Source organism: Lissotriton helveticus, chromosome 8 (assembly GCF_964261635.1).
Source record: "Lissotriton helveticus chromosome 8, aLisHel1.1, whole genome shotgun sequence".
NCBI classification, from domain to species: Eukaryota; Metazoa; Chordata; class Amphibia; order Caudata; family Salamandridae; genus Lissotriton; species Lissotriton helveticus.
The window spans coordinates 1,539,850,469-1,539,867,994 of NC_136069.1; the positions used below are offsets into that span (position 1 = coordinate 1,539,850,469).

The following is a 17,526-nucleotide window of genomic DNA, read 5'->3' on the forward strand; positions in this document are numbered from 1 at the left end:
CGGGCTCCATGCGTCCCGGGCAGTCGTCCCCCGGGTCTCCAGGCCGACGGCATGTCAAAATGTCCAGGACGGGCTCCATGCGTCCCAGGCAGTCGTCCCCCGGGTCTCCAGGCCGACGGCATGTCAAAGTGCCCAGGACGGGCTCCATGCGTCCCGGGCAGTCGTCCCCCGGGTCTCCAGGCCGACGGCATGTCAAAATGTCCAGGACGGGCTCCATGCGTCCCAGGCAGTCGTCCCCCGGGTCTCCAGGCCGACGGCATGTCAAAGTGCCCAGGACGGGCTCCATGCGTCCCGGGCAGTCGTCGTCCCGGGCGTCCGGGCCTGGGAGCTCCGGTGGTCCTCACCGTGCCTGAGGCCCAGCCGGGGTCCCCGAGCCCTGCCCGGCGTGGGCAGGCAGCAGCCCTACCACGAAGGCTCGGGGTGGGAAGCAGGGAGTCCTTTCGTTCCCGGCCACCTGGTTGCACCTTTCCCCTCGGCCATCTGGTCGCACGCAATGCTATCCAAAAGGGCGACCAGATGGCCAAACCTCCCTGGAAGTCCCTATGAGGTGCCATTTGCCTCCCCGATCCCAGCGAGGGCTCCAGGAGGTCGGGTACTTTTACGCCTTGGGTCCCCTCTGTCAACTCGTGTGCACAGATTACAAGAAAGGGGGGTAATTTTCCTCCGGATTACTAGGGGTAAGGGTATGCCCGGACACCCCTGCAAGGCTGGTGGTTCTCTGCCAGGGGGACCAGATGGGCTATGCCTGGGTAACAACACCCGGGGCTTCCCTCCTCCAGGCCAACGGCATGTCAAAGTGCCCAGGACGGGCTCCATGCGTCCCGGGCAGTCGTCCCCCGGGTCTCCAGGCCAACGGCATGAGCGAGTGCCCAGGTCGGGCTCCATGCGCCCCGGGCAGTCGTCCCCCGGGTCTCCAGGCCAACGGCATGAGCGAGTGCCCAGGTCGGGCTCCATGCTTCCCGGGCAGTCGTCCCCCGGGTCTCAAGGCCGATGGCATGTCAAAGTGCCCAGGATGGGCTCCATGCGTCCCGGGCATTCCTCCCCCCCGGGCGTCCGTCGCTCCCTTCTCCGGGCCGACGGCAGGTCAGATTGCCCAGGACGGGCTCCATGGGTCCCGGGCATTCCTCCGCTGGGTGTCCGGCTCTCCCTTCCCCGGGCCAACGGCTTGTCAGAGTGCCCAGGATGGGCTCCACGGGCCCCGGACGTCCGGGGCTCCCTTCCCCGTGCCAACGGCATGCCAGAGTGCCCAGGACGGGCTCCACGAGTCCCCGGCGTCCGGGGCTCCCTTCCCCGGGACACCGGCTTGTCAGAGTGCCCATGACGGGCTCCACGGGTCCCGGGTATCTGGGACTCCCTTCCCTGGGCCAACGGCATGCCGGAGTTCCCAGGACAGGCTCCACGGGTCCCGGGCGTCCGGGGCTCCCTTCCCCGGTCCGACGGCTTGTCAGAGTGCCCAGGACGGGCTCCACGGCTCCCGGGCGTCCGGGGTTCCCTTCCCCGGGTCAGCGGCATGTCAGAGTGCCCAGGACGAGTTCCACGGGTCCCGGGCAGTCCTCCCCCGGGCGTCCGGGGCTCCCTTCCCCGGGCCGTCGGCAGGTCAGAGTGCCCAGGACGGGCTCCATGGGTCCCGGGCAGTCCTCCCCCCGGGCGTCCGGGGCTCCCTTCCCCGGGCAGACGGCAGGTCAGAGTGCCCAGGACGGGCTCCACGGGTCCCGGGCAGTCCTCCCCCCGGGCGTCCGGCGCTCCCTTCTCCAGGCCGATGGCAGGTCAGAGTGACCAGGACGGGCTCCACGGGTCCCGGGCAGTCCTCTCCCGGGCGTACGTGGTTGTCCGACAGATTCGGGCAGATGTGCTTTTACGAACCGGATCGGAATCGGCCCAAATAATAATAATAATAATAATCCACATTTGTAAGGCGCACAATCACCCGTAAGGGTCTCTAGGCGCCGTTGGGAAGATTAAGCAAGCTATTGCCCAGAGTCACATGGTGCTGGGCTAATCTGCGGCCGGTGCCGGGGATCGAACCCTGATCTCTGGGATGCTCGAGGGTTACTACGCGCTCTACAAAAACCTTAAATAAAAAAATCTCCAGATTCCGGAGTCAGCCGCCCTAGCCGCGGCGCCAGCTATTTCCCAGAGTCACCTGGTGCTGGGCTAATCTGCCGCCGGTGCCGGGGATCGAACCGTGATCTCCAGATTCCGGAGTCAGCCTCCCTAGCCGCGGCGCCAGCTATTTCCCAGAGTCACGTGGTGCTGGGCTAATCTGCGGCCGGTGCCGGGGATCGAACCCTGATCTCTGGGATGCTCGAGGGTTACTACGCGCTCTACAAAAACCTTAAATAAAAAAATCTCCAGATTCCGGAGTCAGCCGCCCTAGCCGCGGCGCCAGCTATTTCCCAGAGTCACCTGGTGCTGGGCTAATCTGCCGCCGGTGCCGGGGATCGAACCGTGATCCCCAGATGGGGATATCCCAAAAATCTGGCATGGATACGGCCCGCCAGGACTGGTTTGGGCACCCCTGTTCTAGCACTAGTGGTGTTTTATGTGTTTTTTGGGGGGTGCCTAAAAAATCCCTTTTATTGAAGAAATGGCTTAAATTCAGTCTTGTGATATTTTTGGTTTCCAATAAGTAGATTTTTAATTTTATGTAACCTCATTTTCTAATGATCCATTCAAGAGATGTTTCCACTATGAAATGAAGAGCAAGGGGAAAGAGCACAAATGATAGAGCCAGTGAGTGAGATGGGGTGTGGAGGAAGGAGAGAATGAAACAAAGACAGAGTGAGTGAACGGCAGGTAGGCATAGAAGAGGAGACTAGAAGGGAAGGTGACTTGCTTTTCCCTGCTCTTGACCTCCCACCCATCTCAAACCAATTACAAACATACCTTCTATTCAACGTTGGTATGCAGAACTTCACTCCTCAGCCAGTGAGGGTGAGTCCCAAGCCAGGGGCTAGAGAGCAAAAGAATGGATGTGCTCAGACGTTCTTTGCTAGGGACAGTTGATCTGAAACAAGGCCTGCTCTCTTGTTTCCAGCAAGGAACTAGAAATTCTGCATGAATCTGCAAGGCACATTGACAGCATACATTTGCATAAACTGCCCCACCTTCTGCCTTGCTACTTCCTGAGCAGTAGTTGTTTGTGTATAAAGAGAGAGGTCGCAGGCAAGGTAATTTTGTGAGTAGGATACAGAACCCTAAATAGCTGGTGAGAGGTATAAGTTATTCTAAAAGCATAAAAACAGTACACCTGTGAAATGAAATGCTTTCATATGTGATCTTCTGTGTTTATTGTCCTGTGCAAAAAGTTGCACCTTGTGTTTGAAGGTTGAAATTATTTCAAGCTTGCATGGACGCAGAAATTTCTGAGTGACTTTTATACATTTCTGAGGACTCTCCACTGTCAGGATGGCCGAGTGGTCTAAGGCGCTGTGTTTAGGCCGCAGTCTCCTCTGGAGGCGTGGGTTCGAATCCCACTTCTGACATGACTTTTGGAGATATAATCTTCTTCATCAGGATAACATCTGATGGAATTTGCATCGGTTCATCTTCACCTGGGACGTTATTCCGTCCTCGTCTAGTCAAGAGAGCTTGGGTTTCTCATATATTTCTGTTGTACAAAGTCTTGCTGATAAAGTGCAATCCTTACCAAATGAGCTTAGGACCCATGTAAGAGCTCATCTAGAAGAGTCATGCTCTTGTATTCCCTGGCCAGACAGGCCATGCAAATTTGGAAGAATGCCAAGCACCTGGTAGACAGCTGTACTCCAGCACACTTACAGCAATGTCCTCAGGGCTGTGATCAGGGGCTGCTTAGATTTGCGTATTCCACCCTATGTTGTGACATTGAGCTCCCTTGTTGAATTTGCTTTAGTCAGCCAAGATGTGGCTGTTGACGCAATTTCAAAGCAGCTTTGGGCCGTTCAAGTGGCTGGTGAATAGCACTTTCTCTTTGTACGCTTTAAAGGTCTAAAGAGTTCTTCATAGGTACTGCTCTGTATGGATTGTTCAAAGATCTGTTGGAAATGCTTATAATGGGATAAATAAATTGAGGGCATGCCTTTTCGGTACCAAACTTGCATGGCTTTCTGGCTTGTGGAAGGTGCTGCAAATGCAAGTCAGGATGGCCGAGTGGTCTAAGGCGCTGAGTTCAGATCGCAGTCTCTTCTGGAGGCGTGGGTTCAAATCCCACTTCTGACAAACCTGTGTTTAATCTTCTTTTTTCTTGAGGGAGAAAATCAGATCATTTCCCTCACATGGGCTTATATGGTTGTCTTTTTGGAAAAGTGCAGTGAGTTTTTTTCTTGCTATAGCCACTTATGGCCTAAGATGTGTGTTTTTTTTGTTCACACTATCTTTCTCACTATGTAGATGAACAAGCAACTTGTGGTCAGGATGGCCGAGTGGTCTAAGGCACTGCATTAAGGCCGCAGTCTCTCCTGAAGGCGTGGGTTCGAATCCCACTTCTGACAAAACTTTAAGTCCATTTTGTCTCTGCGTTCCTTCAGAATCTCAGCTAAAAATTGGCAGTGCATATAATATCTGAATAAGTACCAAACTTCAGTTTCAACTGCAAATCAATTTGCCCAATTCTGTCTTCAAGCTCGTATAATATTCTTCTAGCACTAGTGGTGTTTTATGTGTTTTTTGGGGGGTGCCTAAAAAATCCCTTTTATTGAAGAAATGGCTTACATTCAGTCTTGTGATATTTTTGGTTTCCAATAAGTAGATTTTTAATTTTATGTAACCTCATTTTCTAATGATCCATTCAAGAGATGTTTCCACTATGAAATGAAGAGCAAGGGGAAAGAGCACAAATGATAGAGCCAGTGAGTGAGATGGGGTGTTGAGGAAGGAGAGAATGAAACAAAGACAGAGTGAGTGAACGGCAGGTAGGCATAGAAGAGGAGACTAGAAGTGAAGGTGACTTGCTTTTCCCTGCTCTTGACCTCCCACCCATCTCAAACCAATCACAAACATACCTTCTATGCAACGTTGGTATGCAGAACTTCACTCCTCAGCCAGTGAGGGTGAGTCCCAAGCCAGGGGCTAGAGAGCAAAAGAATGGATGTGCTCAGACGTTCCTTGCTAGGGACAGTTGATCTGAAACAAGGCCTGCTCTCTTGTTTCCAGCAAGGAACTAGAAATTCTGCATGAATCTGCAAGGCACATTGACAGCATAAATTTGCATAAACTGCCCCACCTTCTGCCTTCCTACTTCCTGAGCAGTAGTTGTTTGTGTATAAAGAGAGAGGTCGCAGGCAAGGTAGTTTTGTGAGTAGGATACAGAACCCTAAATAGCTGGTGAGAGGTATAAGTTATTCTAAAAGCATAAAAACAGTACACCTGTGAAATGAAATGCTTTCATATGTGATCTTCTGTGTTTATTGTCCTGTGCAAAAAGTTGCACCTTGTGTTTGAAGGTTGAAATTATTTCAAGCTTGCATGGACGCAGAAATTTCTGAGTGACTTTTATACATTTCTAAGGACTCTCCACTGTCAGGATGGCCGAGTGGTCTAAGGCGCTGTGTTTAGGCCGCAGTCTCCTCTGGAGTCGAGGGTTCGAATCCCACTTCTGACATGACTTTTGGAGATATAATCTTCTTCATCAGGATAACATCTGATGGAAGTTGCATCTGTTCGTCTTCACCTGGGACGGTATTCCGTCCTCGTCTAGTCAAGAGAGCTTGGGTTTCTCATATATTTCTGTTGTACAAAGTCTTGCTGATGAAGTGCAATCCTTACCAAATGAGCTTAGGACCCATGTACGAGCTCATCTAGAAGAGTCATGCTCTTGTATTCCCTGGCCAGACAGGCCATGCAAATTTGGAAGAATGCCAAGCACCTGGTAGACAGCTGTACTCCAGCACACTTACAGCAATGTCCTCAGGGCTGTGATCAGGGGCTGCTTAGATTTGCGTATTCCACCCTATGTTGTGACATTGAGCTCCCTTGTTGAATTTGCTTTAGTCAGCCAAGATGTGGCTGTTGACTCAATTTCAAAGCAGCTTTGGGCCGTTCAAGTGGCTGGTGAATAGCACTTTCTCTTTGTACGCTTTAAAGGTCTAAAGAGTTCTTCATAGGTACTGCTCTGTATGGATTGTTCAAAGATCTGTTGGAAATGCTTATAATGGGATAAATAAATTGAGGGCATGCCTTTTCAGTACCAAACTTGCATGGCTGTCTGGCTTGTGGAAGGTGCTGCAAATGCAAGTCAGGATGGCCGAGTGGTCTAAGGCGCTGCGTTCAGGTCGCAGTCTCTTCTGGAGGCGTGGGTTCAAATCCCACTTCTGACAAACCTGTGTTTATTCTTCTTTTTTCTTGAGGGAGGAAATCAGATCATTTCCCTCACATGGGCTTATATGGTTGTCTTTTTGGAAAAGTGCAGTGAGTTTTTTTCTTGCTATAGCCACTCATGGCTTAAGATGTGTGTTTTTTTTGTTCACACTATCTTTCTCACTATGTAGATGAACAAGCAAGTTGTGGTCAGGATGGCCGAGTGGTCTAAGGCACTGCATTAAGGCCGCAGTCTCTCCTGAAGGCGTGGGTTCGAATCCCACTTCTGACAAAACTTTAAGTCCATTTTGTCTCTGCGTTCCTTCAGAATCTCAGCTAAAAATTGGCAGTGCATATAATATCTGAATAAGTACCAAACTTCAGTTTCAACTGCAAATCAATTTGCCCAATTCTGTCTTCAAGCTCGTATAATATTCTTCTAGCACTAGTGGTGTTTTATGTGTTTTTTGGGGGGTGCCTAAAAAATCCCTTTTATTGAAGAAATGGCTTACATTCAGTCTTGTGATATTTTTGGTTTCCAATAAGTAGATTTTTAATTTTATGTAACCTCATTTTCTAATGATCCATTCAAGAGATGTTTCCACTATGAAATGAAGAGCAAGGGGAAAGAGCACAAATGATAGAGCCAGTGAGTCAGATGGGGTGTTGAGGAAGGAGAGAATGAAACAAAGACAGAGTGAGTGAACGGCAGGTAGGCATAGAAGAGGAGACTAGAAGGGAAGGTGAGTTGCTTTTCCCTGCTCTTGACCTCCCACCCATCTCAAACCAATCACAAACATACCTTCTATTCAACGTTGGTATGCAGAACTTCACTCCTCAGCCAGTGAGGGTGAGTCCCAAGCCAGGGGCTAGAGAGCAAAAGAATGGATGTGCTCAGACGTTCCTTGCTAGGGACAGTTGATCTGAAACAAGGCCTGCTCTCTTGTTTCCAGCAAGGAACTAGAAATTCTGCATGAATCTGCAAGGCACATTGACAGCATAAATTTGCATAAACTGCCCCACCTTCTGCCTTCCTACTTCCTGAGCAGTAGTTGTTTGTGTATAAAGAGAGAGGTCGCAGGCAAGGTAATTTTGTGAGTAGGATACAGAACCCTAAATAGCTGGTGAGAGGTATAAGTTATTCTAAAAGCATAAAAACAGTACACCTGTGAAATGAAATGCTTTCATATGTGATCTTCTGTGTTTATTGTCCTGTGCAAAAAGTTGCACCTTGTGTTTGAAGGTTGAAATTATTTCAAGCTTGCATGGACGCAGAAATTTCTGAGTGACTTTTATACATTTCTAAGGACTCTCCACTGCCAGGATGGCCGAGTGGTCTAAGGCGCTGTGTTTAGGCCGCAGTCTCCTCTGGAGGCGAGGGTTCGAATCCCACTTCTGACATGACTTTTGGAGATATAATCTTCTTCATCAGGATAACATCTGATGGAAGTTGCATCTGTTCGTCTTCACCTGGGACGTTATTCCGTCCTCGTCTAGTCAAGAGAGCTTGGGTTTCTCATATATTTCTGTTGTACAAAGTCTTGCTGATAAAGTGCAATCCTTACCAAATGAGCTTAGGACCCATGTAAGAGCTCATCTAGAAGAGTCATGCTCTTGTATTCCCTGGCCAGACAGGCCATGCAAATTTGGAAGAATGCCAAGCACCTGGTAGACAGCTGTACTCCAGCACACTTACAGCAATGTCCTCAGGGCTGTGATCAGGGGCTGCTAAGATTTGCGTATTCCACCCTATGTTGTGACATTGAGCTCCCTTGTTGAATTTGCTTTAGTCAGCCAAGATGTGGCTGTTGACGCAATTTCAAAGCAGCTTTGGGCCGTTCAAGTGGCTGGTGAATAGCACTTTCTCTTTGTACGCTTTAAAGGTCTAAAGAGTTCTTCATAGGTACTGCTCTGTATGGATTGTTCAAAGATCTGTTGGAAATGCTTATAATGGGATAAATAAATTGAGGGCATGCCTTTTCGGTACCAAACTTGCATGGCTTTCTGGCTTGTGGAAGGTGCTGCAAATGCAAGTCAGGATGGCCGAGTGGTCTAAGGCGCTGCGTTCAGGTCGCCGTCTCTTCTGGAGGCGTGGGTTCAAATCCCACTTCTGACAAACCTGTGTTTAATCTTCTTTTTTCTTGAGGGAGAAAATCAGATCATTTCCCTCACATGGGCTTATATGGTTGTCTTTTTGGAAAAGTGCAGTGAGTTTTTTTCTTGCTATAGCCACTCATGGCCTAAGATGTGTGTTTTTTTTGTTCACACTATCTTTCTCACTATGTAGATGAACAAGCAACTTGTGGTCAGGATGGCCGAGTGGTCTAAGGCACTGCATTAAGGCCGCAGTCTCTCCTGGAGGCGTGGGTTCGAATCCCACTTCTGACAAAACTTTAAGTCCATTTTGTCACTGCGTTCCTTCAGAATCTCAGCTAAAAATTGGCAGTGCATATAATATCTGAATAAGTACCAAACTTCAGTTTCAACTGCAAATGAATTTGCCCAATTCTGTCTTCAAGCTTGTATAATATTCTTCTAGCACTAGTGGTGTTTTATGTGTTTTTTGGGGGGTGCCTAAAAAATCCCTTTTATTGAAGAAATGGCTTACATTCAGTCTTGTGATATTTTTGGTTTCCAATAAGTAGATTTTTAATTTTATGTAACCTCATTTTCTAATGATCCATTCAAGAGATGTTTCCACTATGAAATGAAGAGCAAGGGGAAAGAGCACAAATGATAGAGCCAGTGAGTGAGATGGGGTGTTGAGGAAGGAGAGAATGAAACAAAGACAGAGTGAGTGAACGGCAGGTAGGCATAGAAGAGGAGACTAGAAGTGAAGGTGACTTGCTTTTCCCTGCTCTTGACCTCCCACCCATCTCAAACCAATCACAAACATACCTTCTATGCAACGTTGGTATGCAGAACTTCACTCCTCAGCCAGTGAGGGTGAGTCCCAAGCCAGGGGCTAGAGAGCAAAAGAATGGATGTGCTCAGACGTTCCTTGCTAGGGACAGTTGATCTGAAACAAGGCCTGCTCTCTTGTTTCCAGCAAGGAACTAGAAATTCTGCATGAATCTGCAAGGCACATTGACAGCATAAATTTGCATAAACTGCCCACCTTCTGCCTTCCTACTTCCTGAGCAGTAGTTGTTTGTGTATAAAGAGAGAGGTCGCAGGCAAGGTAATTTTGTGAGTAGGATACAGAACCCTAAATAGCTGGTGAGAGGTATAAGTTATTCTAAAAGCATAAAAACAGTACACCTGTGAAATGAAATGCTTTCATATGTGATCTTCTGTGTTTATTGTCCTGTGCAAAAAGTTGCACCTTGTGTTTGAAGGTTGAAATTATTTCAAGCTTGCATGGACGCAGAAATTTCTGAGTGACTTTTATACATTTCTTAGGACTCTCCACTGTCAGGATGGCCGAGTGGTCTAAGGCGCTGTGTATAGGCCGCAGTCTCCTCTGGAGGCGTGGTTTCGAATCCCACTTCTGACATGACTTTTGGAGATATAATCTTCTTCATCAGGATAACATCTGATGGAAGTTGCATCTGTTCGTCTTCACCTGGGACGTTATTCCGTCCTCGTCTAGTCAAGAGAGCTTGGGTTTCTCATATATTTCTGTTGTACAAAGTCTTGCTGATAAAGTGCAATCCTTACCAAATGAGCTTAGGACCCATGTAAGAGCTCATCTAGAAGAGTCATGCTCTTGTATTCCCTGGCCAGACAGGCCATGCAAATTTGGAAGAATGCCAAGCACCTGGTAGACAGCTGTACTCCAGCACACTTACAGCAATGTCCTCAGGGCTGTGATCAGGGGCTGCTTAGATTTGCGTATTCCACCCTATGTTGTGACATTGAGCTCCCTTGTTGAATTTGCTTTAGTCAGCCAAGATGTGGCTGTTGACTCAATTTCAAAGCAGCTTTGGGCCGTTCAAGTGGCTGGTGAATAGCACTTTCTCTTTGTACGCTTTAAAGGTCTAAAGAGTTCTTCATAGGTACTGCTCTGTATGGATTGTTCAAAGATCTGTTTGAAATGCTTATAATGGGATAAATAAATTGAGGGCATGCCTTTTCGGTACCAAACTTGCATGGCTGTCTGGCTTGTGGAAGGTGCTGCAAATGCAAGTCAGGATGGCCGAGTGCTCTAAGGCGCTGCGTTCAGGTCGCAGTCTCTTCTGGAGGCGTGGGTTCAAATCCCACTTCTGACAAACCTGTGTTTAATCTTCTTTTTTCTTGAGGGAGAAAATCAGATCATTTCCCTCACATGGGCTTATATGGTTGTCTTTTTGGAAAAGTGCAGTGAGTTTTTTTCTTGCTATAGCCACTTATGGCCTAAGATGTGTGTTTTTTTTGTTCACACTATCTTTCTCACTATGTAGATGGACAAGCAACATGTGGTCAGGATGGCCGAGTGGTCTAAGGCGCTGCGTTAAGGCCGCAGTCTCTCCTGGAGGCGTGGGTTCGAATCCCACTTCTGACAAAACTTTAAGTCCATTTTGTCACTGCGTTCCTTCAGAATCTCAGCTAAAAATTGGCAGTGCATATAATATCTGAATAAGTACCAAACTTCAGTTTCAACTGCAAATGAATTTGCCCAATTCTGTCTTCAAGCTCGTATAATATTCTTCTAGCACTAGTGGTGTTTTATGTGTTTTTTGGGGGATGCCTAAAAAATCCCTTTTATTGAAGAAATGGCTTACATTCAGTCTTGTGATATTTTTGGTTTCCAATAAGTAGATTTTTAATTTTATGTAACCTCATTTTCTAATGATCCATTCAAGAGATGTTTCCACTATGAAATGAAGAGCAAGGGGAAAGAGCACAAATGATAGAGCCAGTGAGTGAGATGGGGTGTTGAGGAAGGAGAGAATGAAACAAAGACAGAGTGAGTGAACGGCAGGTAGGCATAGAAGAGGAGACTAGAAGTGAAGGTGACTTGCTTTTCCCTGCTCTTGACCTCCCTCCCATCTCAAACCAATCACAAACATACCTTCTATGCAACGTTGGTATGCAGAACTTCACTCCTCAGCCAGTGAGGGTGAGTCCCAAGCCAGGGGCTAGAGAGCAAAAGAATGGATGTGCTCAGACGTTCCTTGCTAGGGACAGTTGATCTGAAACAAGGCCTGCTCTCTTGTTTCCAGCAAGGAACTAGAAATTCTGCATGAATCTGCAAGGCACATTGACAGCATAAATTTGCATAAACTGCCCCACCTTCTGCCTTCCTACTTCCTGAGCAGTAGTTGTTTGTGTATAAAGAGAGAGGTCGCAGGCAAGGTAATTTTGTGAGTAGGATACAGAACCCTAAATAGCTGGTGAGAGGTATAAGTTATTCTAAAAGCATAAAAACAGTACACCTGTGAAATGAAATGCTTTCATATGTGATCTTCTGTGTTTATTGTCCTGTGCAAAAAGTTGCACCTTGTGTTTGAAGGTTGAAATTATTTCAAGCTTGCATGGACGCAGAAATTTCTGAGTGACTTTTATACATTTCTTAGGAGTCTCCACTGTCAGAATGGCCGAGTGGTCTAAGGCGCTGTGTTTAGGCCGCAGTCTCCTCTGGAGGCGTGGGTTCGAATCCCACTTCTGACATGACTTTTGGAGATATAATCTTCTTCATCAGGATAACATCTGATGGAAGTTGCATCTGTTCGTCTTCACCTGGGACGTTATTACGTCCTCGTCTTGTCAAGAGAGCTTGGGTTTCTCATATATTTCTGTTGTACAAAGTCTTGCTGATAAAGTGCAATCCTTACCAAATGAGCTTAGGACCCATGTACGAGCTCATCTAGAAGAGTCATGCTCTTGTATTCCCTGGCCAGACAGGCCATGCAAATTTGAAAGAATGCCAAGCACCTGGTAGACAGCTGTACTCCAGCACACTTACAGCAATGTCCTCAGGGCTGTGATCAGGGGCTGCTTAGATTTGCGTATTCCACCCTATGTTGTGACATTGAGCTCCCTTGTTGAATTTGCTTTAGTCAGCCAAGATGTGGCTGTTGACTCAATTTCAAAGCGGCTTTGGGCCGTTCAAGTGGCTGGTGAATAGCACTTTCTCTTTGTACGCTTTAAAGGTCTAAAGAGTTCTTCATAGGTACTGCTCTGTATGGATTGTTCAAAGATCTGTTGGAAATGCTTATAATGGGATAAATAAATTGAGGGCATGCCTTTTCGGTACCAAACTTGCATGGCTGTCTGGCTTGTGGAAGGTGCTGCAAATGCAAGTCAGGATGGCCGAGTGGTCTAAGGCGCTGCGTTCAGGTCGCAGTCTCTTCTGGAGGCGTGGGTTCAAATCCCACTTCTGACAAACCTGTGTTTAATCTTCTTTTTTCTTGAGGGAGAAAATCAGATCATTTCCCTCACATGGGCTTATATGGTTGTCTTTTTGGAAAAGTGCAGTGAGTTTTTTTCTTGCTATAGCCACTTATGGCCTAAGATGTGTGTTTTTTTTGTTCACACTATCTTTCTCACTATGTAAATGGACAAGCAACATGTGGTCAGGATGGCCGAGTGGTCTAAGGCGCTGCGTTAAGGCCGCAGTCTCTCCTGGAGGCGTGGGTTCGAATCCCACTTCTGACAAAACTTTAAGTCCATTTTGTCACTGCGTTCCTTCAGAATCTCAGCTAAAAATTGGCAGTGCATATAATATCTGAATAAGTACCAAACTTCAGTTTCAACTGCAAATGAATTTGCCCAATTCTGTCTTCAAGCTCGTATAATATTCTTCTAGCACTAGTGGTGTTTTATGTGTTTTTTGGGGGATGCCTAAAAAATCCCTTTTATTGAAGAAATGGCTTACATTCAGTCTTGTGATATTTTTGGTTTCCAATAAGTCGATTTTTAATTTTATGTAACCTCATTTTCTAATGATCCATTCAAGAGATGTTTCCACTATGAAATGAAGAGCAAGGGGAAAGAGCACAAATGATAGAGCCAGTGAGTGAGATGGGGTGTTGAGGAAGGAGAGAATGAAACAAAGACAGAGTGAGTGAACGGCAGGTAGGCATAGAAGAGGAGACTAGAAGTGAAGGTGACTTGCTTTTCCCTGCTCTTGACCTCCCACCCATCTCAAACCAATCACAAACATACCTTCTATGCAACGTTGGTATGCAGAACTTCACTCCTCAGCCAGTGAGGGTGAGTCCCAAGCCAGGGGCTAGAGAGCAAAAGAATGGATGTGCTCAGACGTTCCTTGCTAGGGACAGTTGATCTGAAACAAGGCCTGCTCTCTTGTTTCCAGCAAGGAACTAGAAATTCTGCATGAATCTGCAAGGCACATTGACAGCATAAATTTGCATAAACTGCCCCACCTTCTGCCTTCCTACTTCCTGAGCAGTAGTTGTTTGTGTATAAAGAGAGAGGTCGCAGGCAAGGTAATTTTGTGAGTAGGATACAGAACCCTAAATAGCTGGTGAGAGGTATAAGTTATTCTAAAAGCATAAAAACAGTACACCTGTGAAATGAAATGCTTTCATATGTGATCTTCTGTGTTTATTGTCCTGTGCAAAAAGTTGCACCTTGTGTTTGAAGGTTGAAATTATTTCAAACTTGCATGGACGCAGAAATTTCTGAGTGACTTTTATACATTTCTTAGGACTCTCCACTGTCAGGATGGCAGAGTGGTCTAAGGCGCTGTGTTTAGGCCGCAGTCTCCTCTGGAGGCGTGGGTTCGAATCCCACTTCTGACATGACTTTTGGAGATATAATCTTCTTCATCAGGATAACATCTGATGGAAGTTGCATCTGTTCGTCTTCACCTGGGACGTTATTCCGTCCTCGTCTAGTCAAGAGAGCTTGGGTTTCTCATATATTTCTGTTGTACAAAGTCTTGCTGATAAAGTGCAATCCTTACCAAATGAGCTTAGGACCCATGTAAGAGCTCATCTAGAAGAGTCATGCTCTTGTATTCCCTGGCCAGACAGGCCATGCAAATTTGGAAGAATGCCAAGCACCTGGTAGACAGCTGTACTCCAGCACACTTACAGCAATGTCCTCAGGGCTGTGATCAGGGGCTGCTTAGATTTGCGTATTCCACCCTATGTTGTGACATTGAGCTCCCTTGTTGAATTTGCTTTAGTCAGCCAAGATGTGGCTGTTGACGCAATTTCAAAGCAGCTTTGGGCCGTTCAAGTGGCTGGTGAATAGCACTTTCTCTTTGTACGCTTTAAAGGTCTAAAGAGTTCTTCATAGGTACTGCTCTGTATGGATTGTTCAAAGATCTGTTGGAAATGCTTATAATGGGATAAATAAATTGAGGGCATGCCTTTTCGGTACCAAACTTGCATGGCTTTCTGGCTTGTGGAAGGTGCTGCAAATGCAAGTCAGGATGGCCGAGTGGTCTAAGGCGCTGCGTTCAGGTCGCAGTCTCTTCTGGAGGCGTGGGTTCAAATCCCACTTCTGACAAACCTGTGTTTAATCTTCTTTTTTCTTGAGGGAGAAAATCAGATCATTTCCCTCACATGGGCTTATATGGTTGTCTTTTTGTAAAAGTGCAGTGAGTTTTTTTCTTGCTATAGCCACTCATGGCCTAAGATATGTGTTTTTTTTGTTCACACTATCTTTCTCACTATGTAGATGAACAAGCAACTTGTGGTCAGGATGGCCGAGTGGTCTAAGGCACTGCATTAAGGCCGCAGTCTCTCCTGGAGGCGTGGGTTCGAATCCCACTGCTGACAAAACTTTAAGTCCATTTTGTCACTGCGTTCCTTCAGAATCTCAGCTAAAAATTGGCAGTGCATATAATATCTGAATAAGTACCAAACTTCAGTTTCAACTGCAAATGAATTTGCCCAATTCTGTCTTCAAGCTCGTATAATACTCTTCTAGCACTAGTGGTGTTTTATGTGTTTTTTGGGGGGTGCCTAAAAAATCCCTTTTATTGAAGAAATGGCTTACATTCAGTCTTGTGATATTTTTGGTTTCCAATAAGTAGATTTTTAATTTTATGCAACCTCATTTTCTAATGATCCATTCAAGAGATGTTTCCACTATGAAATGAAGAGCAAGGGGAAAGAGCACAAATGATAGAGCCAGTGAGTGAGATGGGGTGTTGAGGAAGGAGAGAATGAAACAAAGACAGAGTGAGTGAACGGCAGGTAGGCATAGAAGAGGAGACTAGAAGTGAAGGTGACTTGCTTTTCCCTGCTCTTGACCTCCCACCCATCTCAAACCAATCACAAACATACCTTCTATGCAACGTTGGTATGCAGAACTTCACTCCTCAGCCAGTGAGGGTGAGTCCCAAGCCAGGGGCTAGAGAGCAAAAGAATGGATGTGCTCAGACGTTCCTTGCTAGGGACAGTTGATCTGAAACAAGGCCTGATCTCTTGTTTCCAGCAAGGATCTAGAAATTCTGCATGAATCTGCAAGGCACATTGACAGCATAAATTTGCATAAACTGCCCCACCTTCTGCCTTCCTACTTCCTGAGCAATAGTTGTTTGTGTATAAAGAGAGAGGTCGCAGGCAAGATAATTTTGTGAGTAGGATACAGAACCCTAAATAGCTGGTGAGAGGTATAAGTTATTCTAAAAGCATAAAAACAGTACACCTGTGAAATGAAATGCTTTCATATGTGATCTTCTGTGTTTATTGTCCTGTGCAAAAAGTTGCACCTTGTGTTTGAAGGTTGAAATTATTTCAAGCTTGCATGGACGCAGAAATTTCTGAGTGACTTTTATACATTTCTTAGGACTCTCCACTGTCAGGATGGCCGAGTGGTCTAAGGCGCTGTGTTTAGGCCGCAGTCTCCTCTGGAGGCGTGGATTCGAATCCCACTTCTGACATGACTTTTGGAGATATAATCTTCTTCATCAGGATAACATCTGATGGAAGTTGCATCTGTTCGTCTTCACCTGGGACGTTATTCCGTCCTCGTCTAGTCAAGAGAGCTTGGGTTTCTCATATATTTCTGTTGTACAAAGTCTTGCTGATAAAGTGCAATCCTTACCAAATGAGCTTAGGACCCATGTAAGAGCTCATCTAGAAGAGTCATGCTCTTGTATTCCCTGGCCAGACAGGCCATGCAAATTTGGAAGAATGCCAAGCACCTGGTAGACAGCTGTACTCCAGCACACTTACAGCAATGTCCTCAGGGCTGTGATCAGGGGCTGCTTAGATTTGCGTATTCCACCCTATGTTGTGACATTGAGCTCCCTTGTTGAATTTGCTTTAGTCAGCCAAGATGTGGCTGTTGACTCAATTTCAAAGCAGCTTTGGGCCGTTCAAGTGGCTGGTGAATAGCACTTTCTCTTTGTACGCTTTAAAGGTCTAAAGAGTTCTTCATAGGTACTGCTCTGTATGGATTGTTCAAAGATCTGTTGGAAATGCTTATAACGGGATGAATAAATTGAGGGCATGCCTTTTCAGTACCAAACTTGCATGGCTGTCTGGTTTGTGGAAGGTGCTGCAAATGCAAGTCAGGATGGCCGAGTGGTCTAAGGCACTGCGTTCAGGTCGCAGTCTCTTCTGGAGGCGTGGGTTCAAATCCCACTTCTGACAAACCTGTGTTTAATCTTCTTTTTTCTTGAGGGAGAAAATCAGATCATTTCCCTCACATGGGCTTATATGGTTGTCTTTTTGGAAAAGTGCAGTGAGTTTTTTTCTTGCTATAGCCACTCATGGCCTAAGATGTGTGTTTTTTTTGTTCACACTATCTTTCTCACTATGTAGATGAACAAGCAACATGTGGTCAGGATGGCCGAGTGGTCTAAGGCACTGCGTTAAGGCTGAGTCTCTCCTGGAGGCGTGGGTTCGAATCCCACTTCTGACAAAACTTTAAGTCCATTTTGTCTCTGCGTTCCTTCAGAATCTCAGCTAAAAATTGGCAGTGCATATAATATCTGAATAAGTACCAAACTTCAGTTTCAACTGCAAATGAATTTGCCCAATTCTGTCTTCAAGCTTGTATAATATTCTTCTAGCACTAGTGGTGTTTTATGTGTTTTTTGGGGGGTGCCTAAAAAATCCCTTTTATTGAAGAAATGGCTTACATTCAGTCTTGTGATATTTTTGGTTTCCAATAAGTAGATTTTTAATTTTATGTAACCTCATTTTCTAATGATCCATTCAAGAGATGTTTCCACTATGAAATGAAGAGCAAGGGGAAAGAGCACAAATGATAGAGCCAGTGAGTGAGATGGGGTGTTGAGGAAGGAGAGAATGAAACAAAGACAGAGTGAGTGAACGGCAGGTAGGCATAGAAGAGGAGACTAGAAGTGAAGGTGACTTGCTTTTCCCTGCTCTTGACCTC

General features: G+C 46.3%; 16 non-coding genes across 16 annotated transcripts; all 16 read left to right on the top strand.

Annotated features, from left to right (window-relative positions):
- Window positions 1-3,402: 3,402 nt before the first annotated feature.
- On the top strand, window positions 3,403-3,485 carry TRNAL-UAG (transfer RNA leucine (anticodon UAG)). The gene has a single exon. It is a non-coding gene; the product is annotated as a tRNA-Leu (tRNA).
- Window positions 3,486-4,117: 632 nt separating this feature from the next.
- Window positions 4,118-4,200, top strand: TRNAL-CAG (transfer RNA leucine (anticodon CAG)). Its single transcript has one exon. It is a non-coding gene; the product is annotated as a tRNA-Leu (tRNA).
- Window positions 4,201-5,498: 1,298 nt separating this feature from the next.
- TRNAL-UAG (transfer RNA leucine (anticodon UAG)) lies at window positions 5,499-5,581 on the top strand. The gene has a single exon. It is a non-coding gene; the product is annotated as a tRNA-Leu (tRNA).
- Window positions 5,582-6,213: 632 nt separating this feature from the next.
- Window positions 6,214-6,296, top strand: TRNAL-CAG (transfer RNA leucine (anticodon CAG)). Its single transcript has one exon. It is a non-coding gene; the product is annotated as a tRNA-Leu (tRNA).
- A 1,298-nt stretch (window positions 6,297-7,594) lies between these two features.
- On the top strand, window positions 7,595-7,677 carry TRNAL-UAG (transfer RNA leucine (anticodon UAG)). Its single transcript has one exon. It is a non-coding gene; the product is annotated as a tRNA-Leu (tRNA).
- Window positions 7,678-8,309: 632 nt separating this feature from the next.
- TRNAL-CAG (transfer RNA leucine (anticodon CAG)) lies at window positions 8,310-8,392 on the top strand. Its single transcript has one exon. It is a non-coding gene; the product is annotated as a tRNA-Leu (tRNA).
- A 189-nt stretch (window positions 8,393-8,581) lies between these two features.
- TRNAL-AAG (transfer RNA leucine (anticodon AAG)) lies at window positions 8,582-8,664 on the top strand. Its single transcript has one exon. It is a non-coding gene; the product is annotated as a tRNA-Leu (tRNA).
- A 1,740-nt stretch (window positions 8,665-10,404) lies between these two features.
- On the top strand, window positions 10,405-10,487 carry TRNAL-CAG (transfer RNA leucine (anticodon CAG)). Its single transcript has one exon. It is a non-coding gene; the product is annotated as a tRNA-Leu (tRNA).
- Window positions 10,488-10,676: 189 nt separating this feature from the next.
- On the top strand, window positions 10,677-10,759 carry TRNAL-AAG (transfer RNA leucine (anticodon AAG)). The gene has a single exon. It is a non-coding gene; the product is annotated as a tRNA-Leu (tRNA).
- Window positions 10,760-11,785: 1,026 nt separating this feature from the next.
- TRNAL-UAG (transfer RNA leucine (anticodon UAG)) lies at window positions 11,786-11,868 on the top strand. Its single transcript has one exon. It is a non-coding gene; the product is annotated as a tRNA-Leu (tRNA).
- Window positions 11,869-12,500: 632 nt separating this feature from the next.
- TRNAL-CAG (transfer RNA leucine (anticodon CAG)) lies at window positions 12,501-12,583 on the top strand. The gene has a single exon. It is a non-coding gene; the product is annotated as a tRNA-Leu (tRNA).
- A 189-nt stretch (window positions 12,584-12,772) lies between these two features.
- On the top strand, window positions 12,773-12,855 carry TRNAL-AAG (transfer RNA leucine (anticodon AAG)). Its single transcript has one exon. It is a non-coding gene; the product is annotated as a tRNA-Leu (tRNA).
- Window positions 12,856-13,881: 1,026 nt separating this feature from the next.
- On the top strand, window positions 13,882-13,964 carry TRNAL-UAG (transfer RNA leucine (anticodon UAG)). The gene has a single exon. It is a non-coding gene; the product is annotated as a tRNA-Leu (tRNA).
- A 632-nt stretch (window positions 13,965-14,596) lies between these two features.
- On the top strand, window positions 14,597-14,679 carry TRNAL-CAG (transfer RNA leucine (anticodon CAG)). Its single transcript has one exon. It is a non-coding gene; the product is annotated as a tRNA-Leu (tRNA).
- Window positions 14,680-15,977: 1,298 nt separating this feature from the next.
- On the top strand, window positions 15,978-16,060 carry TRNAL-UAG (transfer RNA leucine (anticodon UAG)). The gene has a single exon. It is a non-coding gene; the product is annotated as a tRNA-Leu (tRNA).
- Window positions 16,061-16,692: 632 nt separating this feature from the next.
- Window positions 16,693-16,775, top strand: TRNAL-CAG (transfer RNA leucine (anticodon CAG)). The gene has a single exon. It is a non-coding gene; the product is annotated as a tRNA-Leu (tRNA).
- Window positions 16,776-17,526: the final 751 nt, after the last annotated feature.